Genomic DNA, 18620 nt, shown 5'->3' with positions numbered 1-18620 from the left:
ACACAAAATAGAAATACACTTGCATATCTGCATATATTATAAACACATCTAAAAATACTTATTTAGAGTCAGAATTGAGAAGAAAAAAAAATTCACGTTGGCCTAGTCTATTGTCAGATGTCAATGTAGAAACATATGTTATTATTTAGAAAAATAAGAACATAAACTATTATTGTTTTGACAACAGATCTTCTTTATACATTTTTCATAAACATTTTTGAAAGTTTCACTACCACTTGAATTACTAAATGTAACGTTAGTCTATGAAGTGTAAAATATACTTTATTTATTTGAAAAAAGAGGTATTCATCATTTCCCTTCAAGCTATTTGATGCATAGTGGAATGTTTAGGTATTAAGTTAGCTTGTGATAATGGTATGTAAAAAAGTATGAATAATATACACTTATCTGGTCAAATACCAATTTAGTGTATATCAGAACAAATTGGACAGCCTGCATAGGAAAGGATATTGCCTTGATTTTCCATGAAAAGGATGTCCTGATGTCTTATATGTTCTGTTCAATAGCTATATGGTATTTAGAACAATCATGCCTCCATAATAAAGAATAAATCACTGAACAGTAAGGTTTTGTTGCTCTGAATTACTTTTGCATGATGTTTTTATTCCATGTGATTCAATAGCGTTAACCTCAAAGCGTTCAAAGGATATCTGCTCTATTACAAGTCATTTCATGGTGACTGAAATAGGACATTGAATCCGAATCGGGAAACTCTACTGCCCTGCAAAAAACTTTACTATAAATGTATCTTGGTGTGTAAGCACAGAACAAAAACATCAATACAGACCGACATTAACATCAGTACAGAAATACAAAATAACACTGTAGAAACCACCATTCACACAATACATTCATACTAAACTATGTTTTCCAAGTTTGGACAGCACAGTGCAGCACAGTACACTACAGTAGAGCACAACAGAGTACAGTACATTACAGTAAATACAAGTAGAGTATAGTACAGTGCAGTACAATACAGTAGAGAACAGAGTACAGTAAAGAAAAGTAAAGTATAGTGTACTGTATTGTACCCTACTTTACTCTAATGTACTCTACTCTACTGAATTAAACTCTGCTGTACTATACCTTACTGTACTGTGATGTACTCTACTGAATAAAACTACTATATCCAACCATATGTGCTGTATTTTACTGTATTGTACTGTACTGAACTCTTCTGTGTCCTACTGTGTTGTACTGTTCTAAACTGTGCTATACTGTACTGTGATATTCAAACTTGTGAAACATAGCCTAGAGATATATGATTTGTACAGATTTGGATCTGGTCTGCACCTACCAAATTTGTACTTGTTTAGGGGTGGAGGTCATCAGAATAATACCCATCATGCTTTGCAATGGTTTATTTTTACATTTCAATTTTGGTCATTCAGCAGACACTCTTATGCAGAGTGACATACAGTCAGTGCATTCAACTAAGGTAGATAAACAACTAAATGCAGTGACTTCAGAAAATATTCACATCCATATTTACATATTTTGCTGTGTTACAGCCGGAATTTAAAATGGATTACATCATATTTTTGGGGGGACACAGGCCTACAATACCATATAACGTCAAAGTGGAAAATGTTTAAGTGTTTACAAATTATTGAAAATGAAAAATGGCATCTATTGGTAGATGGGTAAACATTTTAAAAGCAGACATTGAATATCCCTTTGAGCATGTTGAAGTTATTAATTACACTTTGGATGGTGTATCAATACACCCAGTCACTACAAAGATACATGCGTCCTTCATAACTCAGTTGCCGGAGAGGAAGGAAACCTAATTGACAGAGTGAAAAGAATGAAGCCTGTACAGAATAAAAATATTCCAAAACATGCATCTTGTTGGCAACATGGCACTAAAGTAATACTGCAAAAAAATTGTTATGTTTGGGCAAATCCAATACAACACATTACTGAGTACCACTCCACATACTTTTAAGCATAGTGGTGGCTGCATTATGTTATGAATATGCTTGTAATCATTAAGGACTGGCTAGTTTTTCAGGATAAAAAAATAAATGTAATAGAGCTAAGCACATGCAGAATCCTAGAGGAAAATCTGGTTCAGTCTGCATTCCACCAGACACTGGGAGATGAAATCACCTTTCAGCAGGACAGTAACCTAAAACACAAGTCCAGATCTACACAGGAGTTGCTTATCAAGAAGACAGTAAATGCACCTGAGTGGCTGACTTAAATCTGCTTGAAAATCTATGTTAAGACCTGAAAATGGTTGTCTAGCAATGATCAACAACCAATTTGACAGAGCTTGAAGAATGTTTAAAATAATAATGTTGGAAAATCTGCATTTGGAAAGCTCTTAGAGACTGCCCCAGAAAGACTGACAGCTGTAATCACTGCCAAATATGATTCTAACATGTATTGACTCAGGGGGTTGAATACTTATCTTATCAAGATATATTAGTGTTTATTTAAAAAAAGACAATTCATCCACTTTCACATTACAGAGTATTGTGTGTAGATCATTGACACAAAATGACAATTAAATCCATGTAATCCCGCTTTGTAACACAACAAACTGTGGAAGAAGTCAAGGGGTGTAAATACTTTCTGAAGGAACTGTCTGAATTACAGTCATAGCAAGAAAATAACAATTCTTACTTACTTAACTAACATTTTAGTTGAGTTGAAGTGGTCTGTTGGTTTATACTGTATGTTGGACGACTTTGAACATCATCGCTGCCAGTTTTAAAGCTTTTGAAAAAGCTAACATAAGTGGATGTGATAGATGGGAGCAATAACACATATTATGTTGCAATCTTCTGCCGGCTCCTCTTTCCTATTAAGAGGCATGAGAAGGCATTATTGTAATATGATGCTAACTTAATTGAGAGTGTACAGTGCATTCGAAAAGTTTTCAGACACCTTGACTTTTCGTTTTCTTTGTTACATTACAGCTTCATTCCAAAATGTATGAAATTGTTTATCTACACACAATATCCCATACTGACAAAGCAAATAAGTTCTTTAGAAATGTTTGCTAATGTATTACATATCAAAAATGAAAATATCTCGCTTACTTAAGTATTCAGACCCTTTACTCAGTATTTTGTTGAAACACCTTTGGCAGTGATTACAGCCTCAAGTCTTCTTGGGTATGATGCTACAAGTTTGGCTCACCTATATTTGGGGAGTTTCTCCTAATCTTCTCTGCAGATCCTCTCAAGCTCTGTCAAGTTGGATGGAGAGCGTATCTGCACAGATATTTTCAGGTCTCTCCAGAGATGTTTGATCGAGTTCAAGTCCCGGCTCTGGCTGTGCCACTCAAGGACATTCAGAGACTTGTCCCAAAGCCACTCCTGCGTTGTCTTGGCTGTGTGCTTAGAGTCATTGTCCTGTTGAAAGGCGAACCTTCGGCCCAGTCTGAGGTCCTGAGCGCTCTGGAGCAAGTTTTCATCAAGGATTTCTCTGTACTTTGCTCTGTTCATCTTTCCCTCAATCCTGACTCGTCTCCCAGTCCCTGCCGCTGAAAAACATCCCCACAGCATGATGCTGCCACCATCATGCTTCAAACCATGATGCCAGGTTTTCTCCAGATGTGACGCTTGGCATTCAGGCCAAAGAGTTCAATCTTGGTTTCATCAGACCAGAGAATCTTGTGTCTCATGATCTGAGAGTCCTTTAGGTGCCTTTTGGCAAACTCCAAGGAGGCTGTCATGTGTCTTTTAGTGTGGCTTCCGTCTGGCCACTCTACCATAAAGGCCTGATTGGTGGAGTGCTGCAGAGATGGTTGTCCTTCTGGAAGGTTCTCCCATCTCCACAGAGGAATTCTGGAGCTCTGTCAGAGTGACCATCTGGTTTTTGATCAGCTCCCTCCCCAAGGCCCTTCTCCCCCAATTGATCACTTTGGCCAGGTGCCCAGCTCTAGGAAGAGTCTTGGTGGTTCCAAACTTCTTCATTTAAGAATGATGGAGGTCACTGTGTTCTTGAGAACCTTCTATGCTGCAGAAATGTTTTGGTACCCTTCCCCAGATCTGTGCCTCGACACAATCCTTTCTGGGAGCTCTACTGACAATTCCTTCAACCGCATGGCTTGGTTTTTGCTCTGACATGCACTGTCAACTGTGAGACCTTATATAGACAGGTGGGTGCCTTTCCAAATCATATCCAATTAATTGAATTTACCGCAGGTGGACTCCAATCAAGTTGTAGAAACATCTCAAGGATGATCAATGGAAACAGGATGCACCTGAGCACAATTTCAAGTCTCATAGCAAAGGGTCTGAATACTTCTGTAAATCAGGTACTTCTGTTTTTTTTTTTTTTATATATACATTTGCAAACATTTCTAAGAACCTGCTTTCACTTTGTCATTATGGGGTATTGTGTGTAGATTGATGAGGAAAATGTTTTATTTAATCCATTTTAGAATAATGCTGTATCATATTTTCAACGTCCGTAAAATATGTATTTTTTGACATCCGTATAACACGTCTTTTCAACGTTCAAAAAATATATCTTCTAACCTTTCATTCAGCACCTGAATGCACGTGATGTCAACGTCTGGAAAATACGTCTAAAAGACGTTTCTTTGACATAATTTTGCTTACTGTGGTGTGTGTATGTGATTGTTTTATTTTTGTTTACAGCAGCAGCCAGCGGGACATGGGAAACAACAGCTTTTTTATGAGCATCCTTCTTGAGCTTGTAGCTGTTCCATTCTGCTGAATAGCAGTTTCACAAACAAGAACGACAGATGTTATGTTTTCCAGACAGCTGTTAGTCTTTTAAAAACTAATTGAGAACGGGGAATTTTCGGATAAAATTGCAGTCTGCCAGTATTTGTTCAAAGAAATGTACGCTAAACTATAATCTATAAAGAATGAAGTCTAAGTTTTGCACAGTGGGAGGAGGGTAAACTTCAATTCCTTCACTCATCATGTCAACACAATATCCCCTGTTGACCTAGCTGCAACCATATTGCCAAACAGTGGAGGGCCCTATTTCATTACAGTTGCTGCATTTCTCAGTTAGATTTGACAACGGCACTACTGACTGACCAGTAAAACCTCTTACAAGGGTAGAGTTAAGATAAATCTGGTCACTGAAGAAAATGTTCAATTTTACAAGCACATGAAGGAGGGAACTCTCCTTGTCTAACCACACATAAAGCTGACCATAACTGTCACACATAGCTGAGCAAAGTTTTGTAATGGCTTCCGTGGTCTGTCATGCACATTGATTGAAACCAGCTTTGCTTTGATGAATCAGCAGAATGTGTCTTTTAAGTAAGAGAGACATTCACTGATCGACAAATAATAGTTATTTTAGGATGCAAAGTGATTTGTCGATCTTAAACATGACCGCTATTATCTATTAGGGTTTGTACAGCGGAAATAATCTGAAGGGGCCAAAATATGCTTGCCCGCTTGGAGTTTGCCAAAAGGCACGCAAGGCCGAGGCCAGGGCTAAAAGTGGGAGAAAGGGGATACTAGGGTGAGCACACAGTACTCTTTCTCTGTGATTTATTGGGGATAAATAGAGCGAGTGACACTTAAGGGAGATAGGTTAAATGCCCATCCTCACTGTTGCTATTAAGTATGTTGAACATTATTGTTGAGTCATTATGTTGAGCCATATAGATTTTCCTCTAGCTGTGTATGCTGACCAGTGCACTGAATCTTTCAAAGTGTCCTAATAGTTTTGTTTTTTTCAGTTGAAAGACAGCATTGTTTTCTGCATGTGAGAAGTGACCGAGTGACCTGTAAAGTTAATCAGCGATGGTTCATTAGCCGTACTAAAAAGGACAGGAAGTGGGGCTGGGTCAAACAAATTTTGATTCATATTGATATAACAAAATAAGCTGATCAAAATCCCCCGGGGATGTCCTGTTGTGTCAACATCCTGAGGAGGAAGAGGAGGGAGAGATGTTTTTATTGTTCCAATTCTAGGTTAGTGTGTCCCTTCCTTGTTATGGGTCCAGTGGGTAACTGTTACCCATTGGACTGTTACCGCACTTCCTTGGCCCAACACCGACAGTCTATACACCCAGTACCATCAAAAATTAAATGGCAACATGACACTGACACAATGTAACATCAACAACCACTGGCAGAGCATGAGGAGCCGTCAGAGAATGGCTACTACACCATCTACAGTTTCCCTCATCTCATTTTAAAATGTCCCTTCCATGGTTATTCACAGTTCGTTATTGTATGTCTGTCAGTTGAGTAATCAAATTCATGTAGGTTAGGTGTCAAAGGCCACTCTGACTAGTGTTCTAAGGTTTTTTATTTCCAGGGTTCCTTCTGTCAAGCAATTTCATTTAGTTGCGCTTGAAAGTTACATTATGAGCGATAGATATTAGAAGTCCATAACTCTATATTCTTACATATGCACAGGATATCTATGTTCTGAGTGAAATACTAAATGTTTCCAGTGCAAAAATACTTACACAATACTTATCTCCCAGATCTTAGTCCCATCAACCTCTGTGATGGAGTGGAGGATGCCAGAAAACGAGGCCAGTATGAGTGTTTTGGCTTTTTCTCCAGGTCAGAGGGTGACCCCCGGGTTGAAATGACCATGGCGGATAGGGTGATTCCTCCAAAAACTAGAACAAAAAAGGGCCGTCATTTTTTGGGTTGTCACAAAATATTATCCATAGAATGTTCCTTTGGAGGAAGGATTGTTGATACAAATGTCAACAATATACTCTGTATCTAAAAGCATATTTGCGAAATAATTCATCAAAGTTGGCACATTAATTACGTTGGCCCTCAGGAGCATTGCAAGACATCATAACTCTTGATCTATATGTGGCAAGAACTTAATCTTGATGACATTTGAAACCTCATCATGTGCTCTAAAATGCATTTCATTGTGCTAGATGTCAATGTAAATGTATTATTTGATATTGAAAAGTAGAAAAATAAATATCACAAATAGACCCCTTAAATTTGTACAAATATTTTTTCATTTCGGCTCAGTGAAATGACACTGCAACGAGCAGCAGATATTGAGATGAGCGAGATGCAAGACTTCGCTCTCACACCGTCACACACAGTATCTGTGCCTGTGTTTGGCAGGTAGCCTAGCGGTTAAGAGCGTTGGGCCAGTAACTGAAACGTAGCTGGTTTGAATCACTGAGCCGACTAAGTGAAAAATCTGTTGATGTGCCCTGAGCAAGCTAATTGCTCTGGATAAGAGCATGTAATGTGCACGGGTTTGCTGCAAGCGATTCACAGTGTGGTAGCCAGGGCACCAAAACAGTTTTTGACAGTTTGTGCAGAGATTCTTCGATTGTGCAAACCCACAGTTTCATCAGCTGTCCAGGTGGCTGGTCTCAGACGATCCCGCAGGTGAAGAAGACGGATATGGAGGTCCTGGGCTGGCATGGTTACACGTAGTCTGAGTTTGTGAGGCTGGTGGGACGTATTGCCAAATTCTCTAAAATGACATTGGAGGTGACTTATGGTAGAGAAATGAGCAAGTGGATGGATTTTCTTGGCAAAGGAGAAATGCTCACTGACAGGGATGTGAACAAAGTTGTTCACAACATTTTTGAGAAATAAGCTTTGGAACATTACTGGGATCTTTTATTTCATCCCACGAAACATGCAACCAACACTTTACATGTTGGTTTATGTTTACTGTATGTTTATTATAATTGGGGAAAAGATTAATGAAAAGTAAAATGACAGTTGCATGCACATCGCTTGGCCAACCAGACAATGAGCAGTGGGGAAGGACCATAAATCAATTCACTTTACCTAGAAAATAGATGGCTGGACTGTGCTGCTGTGAACTAAAGTTGAATGCACTGGAGGTAATTGGTGAATGGGTTAAAGTGACTGAAATAGAGCAGAAACTAGGAAAGTATTTGCATGTCATTCCACAGAAATCCAACAGTTTCAACATCATGGGAAAATGATCTATTTGATTAACTGAGCAAGATTTGAAAACATGTGTATAGCCAAGATGATTACAACGTTTGTTCCAGCAGACATTGCTCTCATAATGTGTATCTTTTAGAAGTATGACAATTCCAGTTGAATCCATTATTGAGGTATGAGGCATTTCCTATCACATCTACATTTTATTTGGGGTGTTCATTGACTTGTGGAAGTCCATGTATCTCATGGCTCATGACATTTTTGTGACATTTGGTCAGGTCACAAAATGGATTCTACATTGAAAAGACTCGAGTAGATCATCCACGATACAGTTGATATAAGGCCTATGGAAAGCAACGAAAAAACATGCAGAATACAGATGCTATACATTTGGAATCTGGGTAAAGGGTCAATATGATGGAGGCGAATAGACTTTTAGCCCCTGCATTGAAAATAACAGCTGTATGGTTCTAGCAGAAATCCCAATTCTCCCACAACACTCCGTGAAGTAATTAAGTGTAAACATATGTTTCATGGAATGGTGTGTATATAGTAATGGTATATCTACAGTCTTCTATTCTTCAGCTGCATAACAACTTGTGCAACTTTTTGTTTTTAAGATAGTGAATGATCCCTTAAAACCAAAACAAACAATGTTAATGTACACTACTGTTCAAAAGTTCGGGGTCACTTAGAAATGTCTTTGTTTTTTAAAAACATTTTTTGTCCATTAAAATAACATAAAATTGAACAGAAATACAGTGTAGACATTGTTAATGTTGCAAATGACTATTGTAGCTGGAAACGGCTGACCTTTAATGGAATATCTACATACTGTAGGCGTACAGAGGCCCATTATCAGCAACCATTACTCCTGTGTTCCAATGGTACGTGGTGTTGCCTAATCCAAGTTGATCATTTTAAAAGGATAATTGATCATTAGCAAACCCTTTTGCAATTATGTTAGCACAGCTGGAAACTGGTGGTACAAGCAGTGGCAGTGCGAGAAGTAGGGTAAAGTTCAAGCTCAGACAATTGTGGTATTTTGAGCAAGATGCATTTTTCAAAACAAGTGGTGACAGCTTTTGACACGCATTCGATACTTATGGGTTTGTTTTGATGAGCCTAGTATGTAAAAAATGTGAGAGGATGTTTATTTGTTCCGATCTATAGTTTTATGCTGTTCTGTTCCATCAATGGCACTTTTGACTAAACATTTTACTTGAAATAATGTAATGACAAGGTTATTGAAACATATTGAAATATAGATTTATGTAGTTGCTCATGGCAATGGCCTATTATGCTTAAAAATCCAATATGTCAGTGAATGGCAGCAGGCAATTTGACAGCATCTTCGGTTGTACGATCTTAATTTGATCACCCTGTTTTTGTACATTAATCAAAAATCCTAATCTACTCCATCCTACGGCCATTATGGCCAAGGGTAAATGCGAATACACATCAAAACCTGTTATTGTGGGTTTAGCCATCGGACCTAACTAGTTGTACAGCACTCCAGCTGTGCATGATGAAAGACTTCTGGCACGTGATATCACCTTTACCTTTCACACACTGACCTGCAATTGAAAAACAGTAACAATAGTTGTTATTACTCTGCTAGAAATGTTGTAACTACCTTATATATCTAGTTTGGATTATTTGTCTTTGAAACAAACTATTTTTTTTGCAAAAAACAAAGTGATCAAATTAAGATCATACAACTGCACAACCAAAGATGCTGTCAAATTGCCTGGTGGTCAAGTCATAGGTGGATCAAGGTTCATTAGACCTTCAGTATAAGAATATTCAACTTTTTTTTACAATATTGTACAAACAATATTGAGGTTGTGAGGTCAAATTCAGAACTTAATTTGCCAATTTGTTAGCAGAATTATCATACATCTTATTATTCATAATAACATTTGCCTTTTGTGTAGCGATCCTGCAGGAACATCCCTTTCACTAAGGATCAATGTCATATTTCACTGTTTTAGTGGTACTCTTTCAGTCAAACTGACTGATGTGTTATACCACTTACACCCTTTGAAAGGGTCCAACTGTTTAGTCTGTGGTAAAAATGTGAGTTACTGAATGTCATATCGTCATCTATACCTTCAATAGTAATATATGCTTTGAATGTATAACGCAAACTAAATATCTTAAATAAAATATCAGTGCGAGTTGTATTTGAAATGGTTGATTGTTTGGGTGAAATTGGGCCTTAGAAAGTCCTTAGAAAATACTTATTTTGTCTGGATGCTGCAGGTTCATATAGTTGTACTCTGTGGTTGCACTGAGAAGGGCATAATACAGTATCATAAACAAACATACAGCTCCCCCTAGTGAAATAATTGATAATATACAACTACACTCACCGGACAGTTTATTAGGTACACCCATCTAGTACCGGGTCGGACTCTCCTTAGCATCCAGAACAGCCTGAATTCTTCGGGGTGTGGATTCTACAAATTGGGTGCTGACACGATGGCATCACACAGTTGCTTCAGATTGGACAGCAGTACATCACAGCCACCAGCCTGTATCATCGACACAAGGTAGGATGGGTCGATCATGCTTTCACCAAATCCTAAGTCTGCCATCAGCTTGACGCAACAAGAACCGAGATTCATCGGAGCAGGCAATGCTTTTCCACTCAATTCTCCAGTGTTGGTGATCGCATTCCCAATGGAGTCGTTTTTTCCTTGTTTTTAGCTGATAGGAGTGGAACCCGGTGTGTCGTCTGCTGCAATAGATCATCCGTGACAAGGATCGACGAGTCGTGCGTCCCACTGATGTACTGAGCCGTTATTTGTCTGTTTGTGGCTCGCCTGTTATCTTGCACAATTTTTCTTCAACCTCTCATTCTCCTTCAACCTCTCATCAACGAGATGTTTTTGCCCCAGGACCGCCGCTGACTGGATCATTTCTGTTTGTCGCACAATTCTCTGTAAACCCTAGACACGGTCGTGCGCGAAAGCCCAGGAGGGAGGCCGTTTCTGAGATGGCGTGCCTGGCACTGACCATCATACCACGCTCAATGTCGCTTAGGTCACTGTTTTTTCCCATTCTAATGTTCAATCGAACGGTAACTGAATGCCTCGATGCCCGTCTGCCTACTTTAAATAGCAAGCCACGGCCACGTGACTCACTGTCTGTAGGAGCTATCCATTTTTGTGAACGGGGTACCGACGGGGTGCCAGTGAAAGGTTTCAAAGCTAAAGAAGCATGAGTTGCTACATTGACACTATTCATAAATAAACGGATGCAAATGGCGGTAGGTGATGGGGCACAAAGTGTGTGTATGTGGAGGGGAATGGTGACATTGGGCAATGGGGGGAGGAGAGGTGGGCTCTTTCCGTTCAACTGCAGCCCTCATCAGAGGTACTGCTGGAGGAAGTGCAGCAGCATAATCTCATAGTGCTCTCCAGACTTTGGGCAGCGGATGCTGTGTCTCTCGTCGGGGTAGATCTGAAGAGATAGAGACAAAGGATCAGATATGGAGGAAAGAGAAAGCCCCGGCAAGGATGCATCGACCTTCCTCATTTCAAAGATGATGTTTCTATGCTGTTGCACTGCCCTATGCCCTGTTTATATGCTATGAAAAGATTATTTTGAAAAATAAATGAGTCATACTCGTTTCTTCTTCATAGTGTGTTTGTTTTCGCCAACATTTCAGCTAAAGCCTGTGAAACGGTTCCACCGCACATACTCAATTCTCTTATCAATCGCTCTTCATTTTCTACCCTGAAGGCAAGCCTCACACGCAAATAAACACTATAATGTGTGTTGTGTCCCATCGTACATGGGCTTGTACATGTGAACAACTAAACCCAATACCCTCCTACCTGTAGCAGATAAGGCTTCCCAGCGGATCAGTTAAGAACCCAGGAAGTTTGTGCACTTTTCCCACACCGTCTCATCAAGGAATCCGTGTAAAATATGTAACCGGTTAGGCCTGGGTAGGAAAACAAAATATTAAAGAAAAAGTATTTCCACTCGAATCGAAAATTAGCCTGATCCTTGATCTGTTAATGAAGTATAGCCAACTCCTATGGTTATTGTCATAAGAGTGGGCTCTACAGCACAAACAAATCTAGGACTAAGCTAATTGAAATGCATTCCAAGCAAGTCTATCCCATCAGGACTATACCAACACAAGGGATGAACAGTGCTGCAGGACAGTGCTGCAGGACAGTGCTGCAGGACAGTGCTGCAGGACAGTGCTGCAGGACAGTGCTGCAGGACAGTGCTGCAGGACAGTGCTGCAGGACAGTGCTGCAGGACAGTGCTGCAGGACAGTGCTGCAGGACAGTGCTGCAGGACAGTGCTGCACAGCTGCACTTTGGAGAGTGCTTACTGCTGCTTTTACTTACTGCCTGTTAAGCACCCTGAGATCGACAGTCAATGGTAATGAAACGTGATGACTCACTCGCTGGGCAGATTGTCTATGGGCAGGGTCGACCGAGCCGGTCTCGCAGCCCTGCTGGTTGTTCTCAGGCAGGTCTATGTAGCGCTCTGTGTAACCCGTGTCGTAAGCCATCCACACAGTCACAGGGGCGCCCTCTATGGCCACCTGGAGGACAGCTCAAGTCAAGCAGGCTTAAATCACTTGAGATTGTGAGTCTACAATGTTAACTGGTTAAGAGTGAGGAGTAATCATAGCTACAACCAGTCAAGACCTTGTAGTGTTAAATTCAGTTTTAGAGTCAATATTTTGGGCTTGTTGATTTTACCAGGGCTGGGCCACATTACTACCCTTTCATGGTACGAGGTTATAGAACTGCACAGCCTGCCAGCCTGAAATTGTGACCTAGTCCAAAGAATAGTCCCCTAAAGTTCTTCAGTGGAGACTTTGAACTTTCACCTCACCTTGAAGATGTTGGGCCTGTAGACAAGGCCCATGAGGGAGAGGAAGCCGCTGTCGGACCAGCCGTGGATAGCCACGCGACTTAGGTCAACAAACTTGTACTTGTCGGCCAAGTACTGCAGCCCCTCCACCTGGCCCTGAGACCCACAGAAAGTGTGAAAGGAATGTTAAGACTCGCATGGACTGGGTCTTGTTCAGAGGGCACGAAATAGGAGAAAACTTTGTTGAAATACAGTGAAATGGGAACGTACTATCTGGGCTTGTCCAATAAGAACGTCCTTTTTGATGTTGCCACATTGTGCCTTCCTGAACACAACCCTGCTAATACAGATTGATAAACTGGCAATAGAGAAATCACATATTTTGTCAATACCTACAACAATGATGTCAGTAGAGATATTAAACTGTGCTACCATTTTGTTTTTCAGAGCCTCGAACTTGAGCCCTCTTCCATCGATGACAACGACGGAGTAGCCTAGTGACGCTAGCGTGTTCAGCCTCAAGTACTTCACTCCTTTGTGCGAGTTATTTACTAACTGCACCTGGAGCACAAACAAAAACACCCGCTCAACATTAAAAACATACATAAGAAAACCTTTAACATGATCTTTATTTTTATACATTTTGGGGTTGCCGAGTGGCGCAGCAGTCTAAGGCACTGCATCTCAGTGCTAGAGGTGACACGACTACAGACCCTGCCCTGATTTACTTTGATTTGTCTTGCTGTCCATGTTACCCAATTGGTCATTTTGTAAATACATATTATTTCGCATTGTTATTTAATTATTAGAGATACACAAACGTTTGTTGCACCCACCATGCGTCATGTCCGCAATGGTCATGTGAGGTGAAATTGTAACGGTTTTCCTTAGGTGAAAGAGAGTCAGACCAAAATGCGGTGTGGCTATTGCGATCCATGTTTAATGAGACAAAGTAAACACGATCAATTACAAAAACGTAAACCGAAAGAGCCTAATACTGGTGCAAAGTATCACAGCGACAGAAACAAGGACAATCACCCACAAAACCCAACACCAAACAGGCTACCTAAATATGGTTCCCAATCAGAGACAATGACAAACACCTGCCTCTGATTGAGAACCATATCAGGCCATACATAGAACTAGACAAACTAGACATGTAACATAGAATGCCCACTCAGCTCACACCCTGACCAACCAAAACATAGAAACATACAAAGCAAACTATGGTCAGGGTGTGACAGAAATGTGTATATTTTGGGATGTGAACACTCAGTGTGTTTGACCCGACGAAGATCCGTTTCGGATGGAAACGTTGTCAATAAAGCGGTGAACTGGGAGCTTTAACGTTGTGCGGACCTTCTTGTTCTATACTCGATTCCAGGCTGTATCACAACCGGCAGTGATTGGGAGTCCCTTAGGGCAGCGCACAATTGTCCCAGCGTCGTCCGAGTTAGGGTTTGGCCGGGGTAGGCCGTCATTAAATAAATAACAATTTGTTCTTGACTGGCTTGCCTAGTTAAATAAAGGTTCAATAATAAAATAAGATATATAAAATCCCAACTCTCACAAACAGACTACATTACAGGATAATAACATTTTAATTGAACAAACCTGGGGCCCTCAACACACAAATGGGATGGTGTGGTGCTCTCTGCCAGATACCAAGTTGTGTGGTTTACGCAACATGCCGTAAAGCGGGAACCTTGACTTCCCTGAGAAATTAAAAGTCTCTGGTAGAATGTAATCTCCTTGGCACCCTGAGAAGAAAACAACATCAATATGATGTCAAATGCATATCACTGTTCATGGTACTGCTCTTGGGGTAGTTACTAGAGCAGAAGGGGCAGATAGTATTTATGTTGTTGTTCTTAGGAAGTCTGTATAGTAAGGGCAGATACTATTGATCTTGTTTGCCCTTAGGGCACAATAGCGACAGCAGGTACTGTTGATGTTATATATGTAGCTGCCCTTGGAGTGGCTCGTTCAAAAACGATGAAGAAGCAACATTGAATTTGCAGCGCCATTCCGATGTCTCAATTTGTGAGGTAAGTGTGTGCTTATTCATGTTAACATCTTGTGCATTGATACATTCATGTTTTTGTGGTGAGGGTTAAAAGCCGGTAGAAAAGTGAACGTAACCGCCTCCTTAAATCGGGCACTTAAAGTCATCTGCAGGGAACAACGAGTAGATTAAATGAGTTGACCTACCCATTATCAAAAAAAGATTTTGGAAGGTGCATCCTTATTCACATCTTTACCATTAAGCCAGAAATAGAATCCAGAAAGAAAATCTAACAGTGTATTCTCCTGCCTGTTGTCTGAGTGTAGTCTCTGGCCCACTGGTCACAGCCCTGTTGTAACCTTGTACAAATGGCAGAAGCCAGTTTTGGACTCATTCACCCTGAGGAAGGTGATCTCCTCATAGCTTGTTTGAACAAAAAGATAAAAGATGTCATAGACCTGAAACAAACAAAGAACCAACATAATATGAGCCCTTAAAGAAAGAGCCTTTGTTGGTTTCAAAGTTCAAGACAACAAAAGCGTTTCATTTCAGCACGTATAACTGGAAGAGAGGTAGGTAACTTAACATTCATGTGACAACAAACTAACCAACAAAAAACTACAAGTAACAGCCATTTCCGATACAGGCAAGTAACTACAACTTTGTGCTAATCAGGGCACTGGAAGCAGTCAGGATGATTTATTTTACATACTGAGTTCCATGCTCAGATCTCAAGTCAGAATCTAGGCCTTGGAGCCAAAGCCGGAGTTACTTTAACTCACATTGATCCAGATGTCAGTGATCTCCTCACAGATGATGAAGGGGTGGGCCCCCTCAAGCACAGCCTCCACACTCTCCTCCCTCTGGGCCTGGTCCTGAGTTACAGGGATGAATAGGCCCGGGGGCAGCAGGACCAGCTGGAGCCTCTGCTGACTCCTGTACAGCAGCACTGCCCATGCACTGGACAGAGGAGCAATGAGATATGTTACAAGTCCGTATCAAATAATTAGCTGGCTAACGTTTCTAAATATCCTAAAACAATTCCATATTTCCTAATTCGTAGAGAAAGATTGTCTTGAAATTGAAAGAGCTACTTTTAATCATTTCTAAAAAATCAAAGTAAGTCGACTTAGCTTATTGATCATGCTCCGTGACATAGGCTACCCTTCTGGAGAGAAGAAATGGGTGCGGTTCAACAGATAACCGACCCACACATGATGGAATAAAACATGTAGAGGAGAGGAGCTTGATTGGCTGTTGGTTTCTGGTTGCGGTGTCATTTGCCTTGGCACAGACCTCAAGACAACTGTCGCCCACCAGGAGTGGGTAACTTGCCATTTCAGCCCTGCGGGTAGCACAATTGTGTGAGGACTAGTCCAGATTGCTGGTGAGTGTGGGATGGAATGGAACTCCAGGTGGTGCTGGCCTAAGTCACATGATCAGGCTATCATTGTAAATATGCATTCCTTAATAACTCACATGTTTAAATAAAGCTACAATAAATAAACAAAAATCTAGCAAATGAAACCACAAGGCTTGGCGCCTTTTTAATCTTTACAAGCAATTTACTCAATGGTTTATAAATAGGAATAATTACACCTTTACATTACAGATACAATCCGTTCCATGGCATAGATAGGTTTGGTTAGTTGTGTCTGTTCCAGTCTTTAGAACTAACTATTTGCCGTCTTGTCCAGCCGGCGCGGGCAATGTACTCGACCCCGGGGAACAGGGTGGTGACCGGCAGGACCAGCTCCTTGTCCTGGGTGCTCACAATCTGGTGAATAACAAGGACTCATGAAAATACACAGGCAGATAGGCATTGAGGGACATACAGAATACATAGACCAAAAATATATAAACAGAAAGCGACATACAGAATACACAGGTAGACATACAGAATATGAATAGACAAACATACGAACACAGTTCAAAACCATGACAACTTATGAAGATGCGTTTACTCTGCCAAGATGTTTGGTTTGGATTTCTGCCATTTTGAGGGTAATTTGAGCATTCTTACTCCTTAAGAAGGAAAATTGAGAGCAGGACGACGCAAGGTACAACTCTGCCTAGCCTCAATATCCCCCACATGAAAATGTAGATTGTAACTAATACAGTTCAAGAAAAAGTTATGAATCAGTACCAAAAAACAAGGCCATTTGGGATAGGGGTGAGACAGCGGACCTGTGCGGGGGTATCTGTAAACGTCCGCCTTGCGCTCCTGCAGGGCTGGGGAGAGAACATGAATTATCTCTACCTCTGACTCATCCACCTCCTCGTACAGTAACTGCAGGGTCTCCCCCCCACCTGGGTCTGAAAGAGAACGAGACGAACCTATTGAGTTGGCCGTTTTATTCAACAGCAAATATGTGCCCGAAAGCCAACGTGCTTTGTGTTACAGTGGATTGTAGAATGGCCTAACCTAGTGGACTTGGTCTTCAATAATAAAGATCCTGTTCAGTCAAAAGATATATCTCTGGTAGAGGGAAACAAAGCAGAATAAGGACACGCATCCCAGAAAAATAAAGATAGTCACCTTCAGGAGCAGCTGGCGACCATCAGTAGCCCGTGAAGCAGTCAAACTAAGCCCTAAGAAAGGTAGAAACGTATGCACTGTCAGAAGACTGCCCCCTGCTGTCAACTTTATGTTAAAAAATGATGCTGCCCTTTTGTTTGACCTTACAAGAATCAACTTGATTAAAAAATATATATATATATATATTGGTCATCAACACTACATCATACTTTTTAAAGAACACTCTTGTTAGTATATTCGCACAGCGATATCTGATGAAAATGAAATGCAAATGAAATGCAGGCCTGTGTGTATTCTCGGTATTAACCTAAAAGAGCACCCTTTCAGATAAGTTGTAGACCTTTCATTTAACAGAAATCAATCAAATTGATAAATAACAGAACTCTGAAAGTGAATTAGCATCCGTCTCAAAATTGTTTTTTGTGTTAGTACCGTTAGCGGGGTGCGCCCTAATAGCGTTTCAATCGGTGACGTCACTCGCGTTGAGACCTTCATGTAGTTGTTTTCCTTGGTCCGCATTTGTGGAGCAATAGGTAACGATGCTTCGCGGGAGGCAATTGTTGATGTGTGCAGAAGGTCCCTGGTTCAATCACAGGTAGGGGCGGGGAGAGGGATGGAAGCAATACTGTTACACCAACCTTTATGGCAGTAGGTGAGTCTCCTCTCCTCCCCGGTCTCAATGCTGACCACCCACAGGTGACTGTTGTTGATAAAGGCCAAGAAGGGGGGGTTCCCTGGAGGAGATCTTGGGTTCCATGCGAGTGCCTGAGCATTGGGTCTTAATCTCTACAGGTTTCATGGAGGACACCTGCTAAACACCACACAGACTTTCAGGGATTAAGACTTACAATGCTACAGTTCGGTTTGTTAGCAGAGTGCCTACCAGTATTTTCTAGCACAAACACTTGTTGGTGAGCACTTAGTACACTTCTTCACTTTGTACAGTTCTTTCCTTTAACAATGCACAAAGTGCTCTGTACACTTCTTAATTTTCACAATGTACAAGTTCCGAACACCTAAAATGGAGACATTGGATTGCTTTGATAAAGTCCTGATAAACCAAGTACATAATCTCAAGGCATATCAAAGAATGAACTTTTAAAGTGAAACAAAAGCAAGAACCCTACCATGACAGAAGTTTTAAAAAAACATTGAAGACCAAAAATAAAATCTATAGCCTAGACCAGGTATTCCCAAACTGGAGGTACGCACAATGCCGTCGGGGGTACGCCAAATAAAAATGTAATTCCCATTTAAACAAAAAAATATATATCTCTTTTTTTTTAAATGTCTTCACATTTTCAAACAGTCCATTTATATTTTCCAATGGGGCTATACATTT

The 18620-nt window shown here is 40.6% G+C and overlaps 1 long non-coding RNA gene and 1 pseudogene across 1 annotated transcript; both read right to left on the bottom strand.

Moving 5' to 3' along the window:
- Positions 1-8791: 8791 nt before the first annotated feature.
- On the bottom strand, positions 8792-16736 carry LOC112251548 (annotated as a pseudogene).
- Positions 16737-16830: 94 nt separating this feature from the next.
- Positions 16831-18087, bottom strand: LOC112250756. Its single transcript, XR_002953572.2, has 3 exons — positions 17917-18087; positions 17279-17331; positions 16831-17055 (listed from the first exon to the last, which is right to left on the bottom strand). It is a non-coding gene; the product is annotated as an uncharacterized LOC112250756 (long non-coding RNA).
- Positions 18088-18620: the final 533 nt, after the last annotated feature.

Source organism: Oncorhynchus tshawytscha, linkage group LG05 (assembly GCF_018296145.1).
Source record: "Oncorhynchus tshawytscha isolate Ot180627B linkage group LG05, Otsh_v2.0, whole genome shotgun sequence".
NCBI classification, from domain to species: domain Eukaryota; kingdom Metazoa; phylum Chordata; class Actinopteri; order Salmoniformes; family Salmonidae; genus Oncorhynchus; species Oncorhynchus tshawytscha.
The sequence above is the reverse complement of the archived record's forward strand: the minus strand, read 5'-3'. Positions and strand labels throughout refer to the sequence as shown.